Source organism: Scyliorhinus canicula, chromosome 14 (assembly GCF_902713615.1).
Source record: "Scyliorhinus canicula chromosome 14, sScyCan1.1, whole genome shotgun sequence".
NCBI classification, from domain to species: Eukaryota; Metazoa; Chordata; class Chondrichthyes; order Carcharhiniformes; family Scyliorhinidae; genus Scyliorhinus; species Scyliorhinus canicula.
Genome location: NC_052159.1, coordinates 104884151 through 104898041, shown reverse-complemented (window position 1 = coordinate 104898041; position 13891 = coordinate 104884151).

Here is a 13891-nt window from a genome sequence, read left to right as displayed (position 1 = left end):
ATTATAGAACTGACCCTCAGATCTACTACACTGAACCCCTCACTCCCCCCCCCCCCACCCCCACCTCCTCCATACTTGATCCTCTGACTACTTGTCCTTTAATGACGTTGGGTTTTGCTCTCAATTACTCGAACTGTTCACTGTTCCAGTATAACCTGGTGTTACAGACACCTGGTCAAATCCCAACAGTGGCTAAGATACTGGACCAGAACTGCTACAGTATTTACATTTTCAGACTGTACGGAAAGATCGATTCACTCCAGGAGTGATTGCATAAAAAATCGGGCTTGGTTATTTTTACGAACAAAACTTTATTAAAACAAAAGAAAAACAACATTTAAACTTTTAAACTTCAAACCTAACAAGAACATCTTAAGTGTATCTTTTAACCCTAGCACACAACTTCCCATTAAACAGCACATACAGCTCTCAACTCCATGTAGACAGGCAAGCAGGCAACAACGATACTTGCACAGAACATATTCCTGTTGTTAGAGTGGCCCGTCAGACCCCTTTTCAAAAACCAGTCCCTGTGGAAGCGTTTTATGACCTCTTCTGGGGGCTTTCCAAATCCTTCTGCCTTCACCTGTTTGAACAGAATTCTTTTTTTCTCTCTGAACTCCACCCAATCCCACAAAGATGGTTCTGTCCAGGCATGTCTAATCTTGAATTCATCACGTTATCTGGGCTTTTGGTTGTCTACTCCCATTTACCCAAAAGAACAGAGCCATGCTATGAATGTGTAATTAACCAAAAATGTATGGCCAAAAGAGGCTATCCGACTCTATAATGAGCTAATAGCAGGTCAGATCAGAATGCCCCAGAGAATAATGGATCTTGAGTGAATCACCCCAGCTGAACAGGGGTATCCTGTTTATTCCCACTAATGAGTTTAAGTCTGAATGGGACAATGTAACTCAGGTCAGGTGTGGGTGTATATATCTGACTCACTGCTAGCAGTTTTACCTTCAATCTGTTAACCCACTGCATCTTCGATCCCATTTCCCAATCCGCTTTCCTAACATCTCCCTATCATAGCACCATAGCACTTGGAATAAAAATATGATTGGCATTTTTTAAAAAACTCTTCCCCCCCCCCTCCCAACAATAAGAGCAAGAAAATCAAGAACTTTGTCACTCAGATTACAACCATCCTACCAGGAGCTTCACCCATGTCCCTCCATTCCCTATCTACTGCTTACAGTTGTGCCCCCTCCCTAGCCCTGAACTCACATCTTTCTCCAGTTTCTTAATGTGCTCCCCAGGCTAATTTTTCCATGAGATTAAGTCCCTGCAGCTCAATCCATTTCTCACTAAACTGCCATTAGTCCAACTTCCCGATCCTGGCCCTTATGTTAGCCAATATTATTAACCATTCCCTCCCTTCCTCCTGTCCCTCTCGCCCTCAAAACTACCATCATTACCCTTCTCAACAAAAAAGATTACTCTTACAGGTGAGTCTTAGCTCCTCCGAGGAAGAGTTTGGCTATTTGGATACCTTTCTGATAAAGAGCATAAAACCTTGCTTTCAATTGTTTTATTGACTGGACCTACTTAAATGCCCACATGAATTTTCTACTGTCTTGGATAAGTTACAGAGAACATTAGACCTTGATTTAGACTTCAACTAATAAGCAAAATTACTGAACAGAATATTAACCAGTGAATATATAACAGTCATATAATTCGCAAGTATATTTACAGTTGATAGTAAATCGATAGCAATTTGATGGCAGCAGTTGCATCTCCTGGGAAGTAAAACATGACATTGGCTGTTTGTCCTATGGATAACCAACTCTTATATAATTAACTTGTGCATGTGCAGTATTGTTTGTCCTTGTTAAAGAAAAGAAATAACTTGCATTTAATGAGCTCAGAACATCTCTAAGTGCTTCACAAACAATGAGACACATCTTTAAAGTAGTTGATGTTGTAATATAGGAACCTTGGCAGCCATTTTGCATCCAGCAAGGCTGCACAGAGAGATAATAGCTCGTTAATCTCTTTTAATGCAATTGGTTGAGCGATAATTTAAAGGGAGAACACTGTTTGTGCGTATTGTTTTCTTCAACTTCAAAATTAAGCTAGTCTATTCTTTTGAGATGCCAAGTGGCTCAATAACTAGGATTGTTGAACAGCTATAACACATGAAATAACCGTAGATCAGTTTTCGAAGCGCCACAGATGTAGAAAAACAGTCAACTACACTGAAAAGTAACTGCCAAACTTGTCATAACATAGCAAATGATAAATATTAAAAGATTGATTTAATCTAATCCTCAACAGCCACAAAACACATCTTCTTCTGCCTCTCTTCAGTTCCGAGAGTCATATTGGAGTCAAAACGTTAATTCTGTTTCTCCCCCCAGAGATGCTGCAATATCTGGGTGGCAGGGTGGCACTGTAGGTAGTGCTGATCTTGGGTTACTGTCTGTGTGAAGTTCGCGCTCTCTCCCCGTGACTGCGTGAGTTTCCTCCGGGTGCTCTGGTTTCCTCCCACAGTCCAAAGATGTGCAGATTAAGTGGGTTGTGGGGTTAGGATGGGGAAATGGGCCTTGGTCGGGTGTGATTTCAGAGGATCAGTGCAAACTTGATAGGCTGAAGGGTCTCCTTCTGCACTGCAGGGATTCTATAGATTCTATACATCCTTCTCACAGTTCACCTGCTGAGTTGTTCCAGCACTGTTTGTTTTTATTTCAGACCTCTGCTCCAGCATCCTCAGTATTCTGCTTTTATTGATTTAATCTAACTTGCCCTGCAGGCATCTGAGGGAATCAGATCGAACACCTGTTTTGCACTCCATTTTTTACTTTCCAGTGCTATTGGATGGGGTGTAACATGGAAGCTAATCCTGTTGATTTGACACCAGCCAGATGGGGTTAAAATTACCTCCATTTGTCCATAATAATAAAAACAGAACATTCTGGACAAACTCAGTAGGTCTGACAACATCTGTGAAGAGAGAAACAGTGTTAATGGGCGGAATTTTGCCATCTTTTGACAAAGTGTCATCTCGGGTGGGAAAAGCAGAGAGCAGTGCCAGGGGGCAGTGTCAGAGTTTTGACCGGGCATGACCCTCTCCCCCAGGGGCCTGTGCTCACCCATGCCTCTCTGACATGCTCTTCGCATCAGGTGCACGCAATGTGATTCACCACGCCAATGTGAATGGAGAATTTAACACCGGGGTCTATCAGATGTAACTGTCTGATAATGGCATTTAAATTAAATTAATTAAATGGATCCCAACTTTGAAAGTTAATATTCGCATTACATCATTGGTGGAAGGTTGAGACAATTGCAATGGAAAATTGCACAGGCATAAAAACTATTTTGGGACTCCAGCGCGATTCTCTGCTGTTCCTAACCCCTGAAAATGGGAGCAGAAAATCCTCCCCCCACACCGCCCAACGTTCTGAGTCCATGTGGCGCTTCATCAGAGCTAAGGAGAGGGAGAAATGTGGGGCTGGATTCTCCAAAAATGGGGCTATTCCCCACGCCGGCGTAAAAACGTTGGTGTTTCTCTCCCCAGTTTCCTGCCAAAAATAAACGGCTATTCACTTACCTGCAGAGGGCTAGCGGGGACTTGGGGAGCTTCACGTAGCTTTGGCTGCAGATATGAGCCTCTGCACTTCCCAGTCTACGCATGCGCACGGCGACGGCCTCTAGCGGCCGTGCCGAGCGCCATGGCAGACTCAGACTGTGGACCAAGACCAACAAATAAGCCCCCCCCCCGCGCACCCGATCAGCCACGCGCCACTGCATCAGACCAGCCCGGTCGCTGCCACGATCGCACATATGGGCCATCCCTGGTGCTTGATCTCCCACCCCCCACCAGGGCGGTCACGGACTGAGTATGCAGGCGACACGCGAGAGTCCCGACCGGCTATACCACATCAGCTCCACGCCATCGGGAACTCGGCCGGTCGGGATCAGAGTATAGCTGGGAGGGCCTCCGGCAATGGCTCCCCAGCCGCTCTGCGTATTTCGAGGACAAAGACAATCGCGGACTGAGACAAGCCAGAGCGGCACCAGGTCCGATACGGTCGGGAACATCGATTCTCTGACCCCGCGTCGAACGCGATTTCGGCACAGGGTTGAGGAGAATCCAGCCCGTGGTGGATTTATACTGTTTAAGAGGGAGTGCAGCAGGTGGAGCAAAACAGAATGTCAGTGATAGCTGTGAGTTAGGAGAGATTATACAGATGTTTAGAGCACAAGACAAAGAAACTATTAATAGCAGTGTCAAGGACTATAGAAGATGCTGATATTTGCATAAAGGACAAAGGTTAGTATTCAGTGAAAGGAACCTAAAGAACAGGTGACAGAAGGCCCTGTGGGGAATTATAGTTTGTGGGAAGTGTTGCATTGGGACAAAACAATCTTTGGATTTAAAAATGGCTCAAGATGGTGGGGAAGATTCACAGTCTAAAGTTGTTGAACACTTATTCTGTCATGAGGCAAAAAATCTATTTCTTGACAACAGGATAAAATGTTGGAATTTTGCTTTTTAATTCATTTATGGAATGTGGGAGTTGCTGGCTAAGCCAACATTTATTGCCCATCACTAATTGCCCTCGAGAAGGTGGTGATGAGCCTCCTTCCAGAACAGCTGCCGGCCATTTAGTGTAGGTACACCCATCGTGCTGTTAGGAAGGGAATCCCAGGATTTTGCCCTCGCGACAGTGAAGGAACAGCGATATACTTCCAAGTCAGGATGGTGTTTGACTTGGAGGGAAACTTTCAGGTCTTGATGTTCCCAGTTATTTGCTGCCTTGCCCTTCTAGATCGTAGTGGTTGTGGTTCAGAAACCACTGTCGAAGCAGCTTTGTTGCATTCCTGCAATGCATCTTGTAGATGGTACACATGGCTGCCGCTGTGCGTCGGTGGTGTAGTGAGTGAATGTTTGTGGACAAAATGCCAGTTGATTCAGTTCAGAAGGCGAGTTACTCACCACAGGAATCCAAATTTCTGACCTGTTTTTGTAGTTTAGATAACAAGTCCAGTTCAGTTTCTGGTCAATAGTAACTTCCAGTATGATGTAAGTGGGGTTTCAGAGATGGTATTGCCACTAAATGTCAAAGGGGGATTGTTAGGTGCTTTCTGTTGTAGATGGTAATTGCCTGGCACTTGAGCACTTCAAAGGTAAAGATGAGACGTGAATGTTCAGTTCAGGAACTTGAAAGTTACAAGTTAGCCAGGAAGGACCTAAAGCGAGAAGAGCGAGGAGGGGACATGAGAAGTCCTCTTGGCAGGTAGGATCAAGGAAAACCCTAAAGCTTTCTATAGGTATGTCAGGAATAAAAGAATGACTGAGGTAAGAGTATGCCAGTCAAGGAGGGCAGTGGGAAGTTGTGCATGGAGTCCGAGGAGATAGGAGAGGCGTTAAATGAATATTTTTCATCAGTATTCACACAGGAAAAAGACAATGTTGTCGAGGAGAATACTGAGATACAGGCTACTAAACTAGACGGGATTAAGGTTCATAAGGAGGAGGTGTTAGCAATTCTGGAAAGTGTGAAAATAGATAAATCCCCTGGGCTGGATGGGTTTTATCCTTGGATCTCTGGGAAGCTAGGGAGGAGATTACAGAGCCTTTGGCTTTGATCTTTTGTCGTCATTTTCTACAGGAATTGTGCCAGAAGACTGGAGGATAGCAAATGTTGTCCCCTTGTTCAAGAAGGGGAGTAGAGACAACCCCAGTAACTATAAACCAGTGAGCCTTACTTCTGTTGTGGGCAAAGTCTTGGAAAGGATTATTAGAGATAGGATTTATAATCATCTAGAAAGGAATAATTTGATTAGGGATAGTCAACACGGTTTTGTGAAGGGTAGGTCATGCCTCACAAACCTATTGAGCTCTTTGAGAAGGTGACCAAACAGGTGGATGAGGGTAAAGCAGTTGATATGGTGTATATGGATTCCAGTAAAGCGTTTGATAAGGTTCCCCACGTTAGGCTATTGCAGAAAATACACAGGCATGGGATTGAGGGTGATTTAGCGGCTTGGATCAGAAATTGGCTAGCTGTAAGAAGACAGAGGGTGGTGGTTGATGGGAAATGTTCAGCCTGGAGTTCAGTTACTAGTCGTGTACCACAAGGATCTGTTTTGGGGCCACTGCTGTTTGTTATTTTTATAAATGACCTGGAGGAGGGCGTAGAAGGATAGGTGAGTAGACTTGCAGATGACACTAAAGCCGGTGGAGTTGTGGATAGTGCAGAAGAATGTTGCAGCTAACAGAGGGACATAGATAAGCTGCAGAGCTGGGCTGAGAGGTGGCAAATGGAGTTTAATGCAGAAGTGTGAGGTGATTCATTTTGGAAGGAGTAACAGGAATACAGAGTACTGGGCTAATGGTAAGATTCTTGGTAGTGTGGATGAGCAGAGAGATCTCGGTGTCCATGTACATAAATCCCTGAAAGTTGCCACCCAGGTTGATAGGGTTGTTAAGAAGGCATACGGTGTGTTAGCTTTTATTGGCAGAGGGATTGAGTTTCGAAGCCATGAGGTCATGTTGCAGCTGTACAAAACTCTGGTGCGGCCACATTTGGAGTATTGTGTGCAATTCTGGTCGCCGTATTATAGGAAGGATGTGGAAGCATTGGAAATGGTGCAGAGGAGATTTACCAGAATGTTGCATGGTATGGAGGGAAGATCTTATGAGGAAAGGCTGAGGGACTTGAGGCTGTTTTCATCAGAGAGAAGAAGGTTAAGAGGTGACTTAATAGAGGTATACAAGATGATCAGAGGATTAGATAGGGTGGATAGTGAGAGCCCTTTTCCTCAGATGGTGATGGCTAGCACGAGGGGACATAGCTTTAAATTGAGGGGAGATAAATATAGGACAGATGTCAGAGGTAGGTTCTTCACTCAGAGAGTAGTAAGGGTGGGAAATGCCCTGCCTGCAACAGTAGTGGACTCGCCAACATTAAGGGCATTTAACTGGTCATTGGATAAACATATGGATGACAATGGAATAGTGTAGATGGGCTTTAGATTGGTTTCACAGGTCAATGCAACATCAAGCGCCGAATGGCCTGTACTGCGCTGTAGTGTTCCATTAGACATAGAACAGGCCCTTCGGCCCTCGATGTTGTGCCGAGCAATGATCACCCCACTTAAACCCACATACCCCTAACCCAACAATCCCCCCCATTAACCTTTACACTACGGGCAATTTAGCATGGCCAATCCACCTAACCCGCACATCTTTGGACTGTGGGAGGAAACCGGAGCACCCGGAGGAAACCCACGCACACACAGGGAGGACGTGCAGACTCCACACAGACAGTGACCCAGCCAGGAATCGAACCTGGGACCCTGGAGCTGTGAAGCATTGATGCTAACCACCATGCTACCGTGAGGCCCCATTGTTCTATGAATGTTGCTTGCCACTTGTCAACCCAAGCCTGGATCTGGTCCAGGTCTTGCTGCATTTGGACATGGACTGCTTCGGTATCTGAGGAGTCACGAATGGTGCTGAACATCCGGACCAGGTAAAGACAGCAGATTTACTTCCCTAAAGGACATTAGTGAACCAGATGGGTTTTCATGACAAACAATAATGCTTTCATAGTCATCATTAGACTTTTAGTTCAGATGTTTATTGAATTCAAATTATCTGCCATTGTGATATTGACACCTGAGTTCCCAGAGCATTACCCTGGGTCTCTGGATTATTAGCCCTGTGATATTACCACTGCCTCCGAACATACAAATCAGAGTAGGAGTCGACTGTTCAGCCCCTCGAGTCTATGCCACCATTCAATAAGATCATAGCTGATCTTATTATGGCCTCAACTCCACATTCCTGCCTTCCCCGATATCTTCTGACTCCCTTTTTAGTCAAGAAACTATCTTTCTCTGCCTTAAAAATAATAATCTTTATAATAATAATCTTTATTAATTTCACAAATGGGCTTACATTAACACTGCAATGAAGTTACTCTGAAAAGCCCCAAGTCGCCGCACTCTGGCTCCTGTTCGGGTACACAGAGGGAGAATTCAGAATTTCCAATTCACTTGGGACTTGTGGGAGGAAACCGGAGCACCCGGAGGAAACCCATGCAGACACAGGGAGAGCTTGCAGACAGTGACCCAAGCAGGAATTGAACCTGGGCCCCTGCCGCTGTGAAGTAACAGTGCTAACCACTGTGCTACTGTGCCGCCCATAAATATTCACTAACTCTGCTTTCACTGCTCTCTGGGGAAGAGAATTCAAACTGACTTGTCCGTTTTACTGACTTTTATGGTGAGTTACAGGCTGGTCAAGCTTCCCTCCGAACAATGTCAGGAAGCCCTTTGATATGTATTAGCATCTCATGCATGCTCATTAAAACGCCACATCGCTGTAATTAATTTGTCTTCCAAATTAAGTTCCCTGTCAGCAAAAATTTAGTTTTACAGCTGTATATAAGTAGCATGTACCAGATGAGCTTCACCTCTTCCACAATTTTGAGGTCGGTAGATGCTACTTTCGCCTTCTTGCAGACCTCACAAAACTTCACTTATATCGAGTGCAGGGAGCTAAAACTACACCAAGGCTGGATATGGGAGGCAGGCTAAATGGGGAAGCGGGGGGTGCAAAGAGTGTCCAGAGTCAAAGGGGGTGAGGTGAAAAATTGTCTTAGTGGGCGGGGCTGATGGTGTTGAGAGTGAGGTCCAGGGGGATGAACTCCGGGTCCCGGTGATATGTGGGGACAGCCACAGTTAGAGAGGGGAGTGGGATATAGTAGGGTGGAAGGTGAAGGTCTCCTCAAGGGTACTGCAGATGGCTCGGTTAACAGAAGGGGGCAGGGTCGGGTTGGGCATGGGGACGGTAATGGGTGTTAGCTCTGAGGGGAGGGAAGACTGATCGTGGTGGAGTTCAGGGTAACGGGGGAGATGAATGGTGATATTGGCTGGGTCAAAGGTGGCAGGAAATTGGTGGGTGACAAGGTGAGAGTAGAAGGTAGTTGACCAAATCTGCAAGGTGATGCACACCATTTTAAAATTTGACCCTGACCATGCTGTTAGTCAGTGAGATCCCTCAAAGTGGGAGGGGGAGGAGGAGTCTTTTCAGGTGGATGGAGGTCAAGGTCAGCACAAGTGAGCAACTAAAGGGACACACTAAAAATTTTAAGGCAACTGGATGAAAAAGATGCTCACTTGTGATCTCCCCTCTATGATGAAACCCACACAGCAGCAAGTTTGTTCCTGACTCATGGATCTCATAACAAGATGTGGGGCTGCCATTCATTCTCCGCCACTTGATGTCTACTGCAGTCAGGAGCAGGTGTCATGTGAGAGTCCCTTTAAGAAAAGTGTGTTTTATTAAATGGCTACAGTGATGTCATTGTGTGGGTGGAGCTGGAATGTGATTCTGTCTTTTACTTCCGTTTTGAGCTGAAAGCTACTGTGTGTCTTAGTTTTGTTTTCAGTTGAAAGCTGTATTCAGACTACAAGGATGTTAGAGTCTCTTTCTCTCTGTGTGTTCAAAAGGTGTTCAGATCACTTGCTACTTTAAAAGTGATACCTACTTTCTGTAGAGATTCCAAACCTGCTGTCGTTTGACTTATGGATGTTGTTGGGAAAGTTATTAAGGGTTACCTGTAGAGTATTGTATTTGTGAGGATTAAAAGTGTTGGTAGTCGATAAACTGTTCACTGTGTGTTTATAAAGTGTTAACTGAATTCATAGAATGAACATTGTCCTGGTTTAAACATATTCTAGATCTCTGTTGCATCACACCTGTAAAGTGGGCCCTTGTGCTTCCCATAACCAAAATCTATTAAAAGTTGTGGGTCAGGTGAACTCAATTATATACTTTGGTGTTCTCTAAAACCTGGCCCTTAATACAGGGATGATGGGAGGGGAGGTGGTGGATGCTTCCAAGGGCTGATGGATGGCAGCCAACTTGCAACTCCAACCCTGCACCCTCTCAGGTGAATGGTCCTCTTTAATTGTGTAAATTGGGCTCTAACAAAGTCATGGGGTCCCTTATAGTCCTTATTTTTGGATTGAAGTCCTCAGCAAAGATGCAATGGTGCTTTGCTAATAAGGCCAAATCAATCAAAAGCTGAATGTCAGGTTGGAAAAGGCTAAAAGATTAATTTTGGAAACATTATTTTAGGTTTTTTGTGGGAAAGGATGAGCAGGAGGGCTCCTAAGGGCCTCACGAGGGACCCTTGGGTCTCACTTTCCTTTCAATCGAGACATTCAGGAGTGCATTACATGATTATTTCACTAGAACAATAAGTGCAGTGATACGAGGAAAAGGTAGGAGAATGACACAAAATCAGAATGCTTGTTTGGAGAGTCAGTGCAGACATAATGGGCCAAATGGCCTCCTTCTACACCATAACAATTCTGTGATTCTATGACCGCCCTCACTTGACTGTCATCATGTCCCTCTCTCACACCACCTATCTGACTGTCAAGGAACATCCTAGTAGCTCCTTGGTGGCGGTCAACTACCGCCTGAATTTTTGTTTCCGCCTGTCGAACAGGCAGTGATTTTCTGCCTGCTTGAGGCAGGGGTCAGTATTTCCATATGGAAACAAGGCCTGGTAGTTAAAATTTCTCCAGTTTTCACTGTTCAAGTTGATTTCTCACTCCGGACAGTCCCTTGTAATCATCCCATCCATCAGGAAAATGGGGCTCAGTCTATTCGCAGCCTCCCACCCATCTCATGTAATTGAGTGACCAAAGCAGCAGAAAAAAAGTTTCAAGTGGCAGCTTAACAGCCATACATCTGATAATTTCCATTAACGTGAGAGACATCTTTAAAGGGACGATCCTTTAAAGCAGAGATGAGGAGGAATTTCTTCAGCCAGAGGGTGGTGAATCTGTGGAACTCTTTGCCGCAGAAGGCTGTGGAGGCCAAATCACTGAGTGCCTTTAAGACAGAGCTAGATAGACTCCTGGTTAATAAGGGGATCAGGGGTTATGGGGAGAAGGCAGGAGAATGGGGATGAGAAAAATATCAGTCACGATTGAATGGCGGAGTAGACTTGATGGGCTGAATGGCTGAATTCTTCTCCAATGTCTTCTGGTCTCATAAATGCCAGCCACAAAGATTGACCTGGAATTCTCTGGATTTGGCATTGTGTAGAGGTAAATATTAGGGTGATCGTGCCAGAGATTCCAACAGTGTTACATTCATGTGGTGTCAATTTCAGGGCACGGGCATTGTAACATGCCCAGATGTCTATAGGGTTAATTTGAGATGTTAAACTGTGGGCAGTCTTACCTTGGCACATCTTGACCTCTGACAACTTGGTGCTCATCTGATCTGACAAAGGATTCATTCCATCAGCAACATCCTGCCATATTTGGAATCGTCAGAAATTACCAGGCAGAAACAGATTGCTCAGAACGTGGGTCAGTGCCCGTAAGTTGACAAACATGGTAGCACAGAGAAGGGCGCCTTAATATGTCTAGTTTGCACCTCTTCAAGCAGAATATCCAAGCTATTATCACCTAATATCATTGCGATCAGCAGAAACTCAGACAGACAGGAATGATTTGATCTGGCCTACGAGAAAACCTCGTGACCGAGTTTACAAACCACCTGCCTCAGTCTCACACAATACAAAAGCTTATGTGCCCCTGTGGAGCTTCCCTAACTGTGCTTGAAACTAAAATGGAGCAGCTCTCGTGATTCCCCACCCCCTCCATTCATTGCATGCCCTGAGCTCACGGAGAACGTTCAGGCAGCACATTCAAATTACAATAATGAGCTGACCTCACTGAATTCGAGAGGTCAACCCTGGCTCTCTGGTGAAATCACTGAATCGGCCTTTTGGAAAGCCAATTTGCATGTTGTGCTTCATTCTGCCTGCCTTGTGGCTCTGTCTGCCCAGCAGTCAGCAACAGCCTGGAAATATAAAGTTGAGATTTTGCATTGGCTGAAGTGAAGATTTTGAGGTTGCAGGATTGTCTCTGCATCTGTGATATCTCCCACTGTTGAAGGGCCAGAGGTTACTTTCACGGGCAAGCTTAGTAGATGGAATCAGTTTTACAGGGAGGCAGGCATGGCACCTTTAGCGCCCCAGTTATTTTATAGCAGACCAGCAAATGTTTTTTTCTGGAACACCCTCATATTTTCTCTCTGTTGGAAGCATTTTGTCTTCAAGGTGTTCAAGACATTAAAGGGAATATATTTTGGTTGCAAAGAGCTCTATTTTGGATTTAAGTTATTAATATAATTCCAAAGAATACATTTTTGCATAGCACCATCTAAAACTGGTGTTCTGGAATCCACATCACAGTTGTATTTGTCATCAGCTTTAATGAATGTTGAAGCATCAACATAGAATTGACATTTTAGCAAGTTGTCAACCCCTTTTCAGCATAAATATCAAAAGATTGTAAAATACTGAGCCCTTGGCAATAACCTGCATTAAACATATCACTAGCTATGATTGGATAAATGTTTATAAGAGTTATGCTAAATGTTGTAAAACAAAGTAAGAGAAATAATCGGTGCATCAAGTGTTTCTCTGCTGGAGATTAGTTTAACCCTTTTGCTGAGTGCCGATCTTCTGAGCACATTCAGGTATCTGCGCATGTTTCCTTCTGCTCGTACAGTTTTTCTCATGTTGCAAAATGTAGGGTGTGGTTTAACTGGAAATAAACAGAGTCCCATTTTGGGTACGTTTAGTGGGATGTTAGTGGGCACCTGCAGCACCCAGAATGACCCTGCTATCAAATGGGACACGCACCTGTGGTGAATGTATTCACAATAATGTAAGTTGTCTGGAAAGTACTGTGGCCTGTGGTCAGGGAATGGTAATATGATCTCCTTCCATGTATTGTACTGGAACCCTGATGGGTTCCACCTCTGGCTCCGCCCCCTGGACGGTAATAGACCAGCCGCCTGGGGGGGTCGCTCAGTTGTTACAGCAGTCACAGGCAGGCAAGTTCTTGGAAAATAAAGCCTATGTTCACTCGCTGTCATTGTCTTGTAGTGAATTGATGGTACATCAGCACCGCAGCCTCCGGAACCCTCAACACTCCAATTAACCTGTAAGGGGGTCCACAAGCCCCCCTCTCACCTCTCCCCCCCTCCCCCACCCCTCTCATTAGGATAGGGCAACCATGGACCCGATCCCTGACAATGCCCGATGTGTTGGGTAAGCTGGGTCTATGTGGACAGCGTTTGATGCATTGTAGAGAGAGAGACAGACTTCCAACACTTGAAGAGATGCAACATGATTTTATTGAACAACCAACTATAATACATGCTGAACTGTGGGTTGACACTATGCTGACTTGACTGGAGACCTGAGGCTAACCTGACCAGACTAACTGACTACCACATGGTGTTTGTTCTAGCTGCTGCTCACGAGCTCTGACTGTCTCAGAGGCTGGATCACGAGAGAGCGGGAAAACTGGTGCCCTCTGGCTTTATAGTGGTTGTGTCCTGTCTGGTGATTGGCTGCTGTGTACTGTGTGCTCACTGGTCATCCTGTGTGTCAATCACTGCCTGTCTGCACTCCATCATATACATGGATGTATATTATGACATCTCCCCCCCTTTTTTTAAAACATATGTGTTCAGGTCAATAAATAATGAATATGAGTACAGGAACTTGACTATATATAGAATATGCTAACTTATATACATGGGAAGGTGTCCAGTGCAGATAGAGGGCAGATAACACATGAGAAAAAAACGATATGTACAGATGTCAAAACGATGATAGAACATTCAGTCTATAAATTCACTCTCTGTGGCGGGCAACGAATTCTGGTTGACCGCCTCAAAGGTGGGTCAGGGGCCGCCTGCACCTGAATGGGTGGAACTGCCTCCAATGCGGTGGTCGTAGAGCTCGGTAGAATAACTGGCAGATCGGTGGCCTCGTGGAAGGGTGCGTCCTGAGGAAGCAGTGTGCGAGGCAGGACATCACGG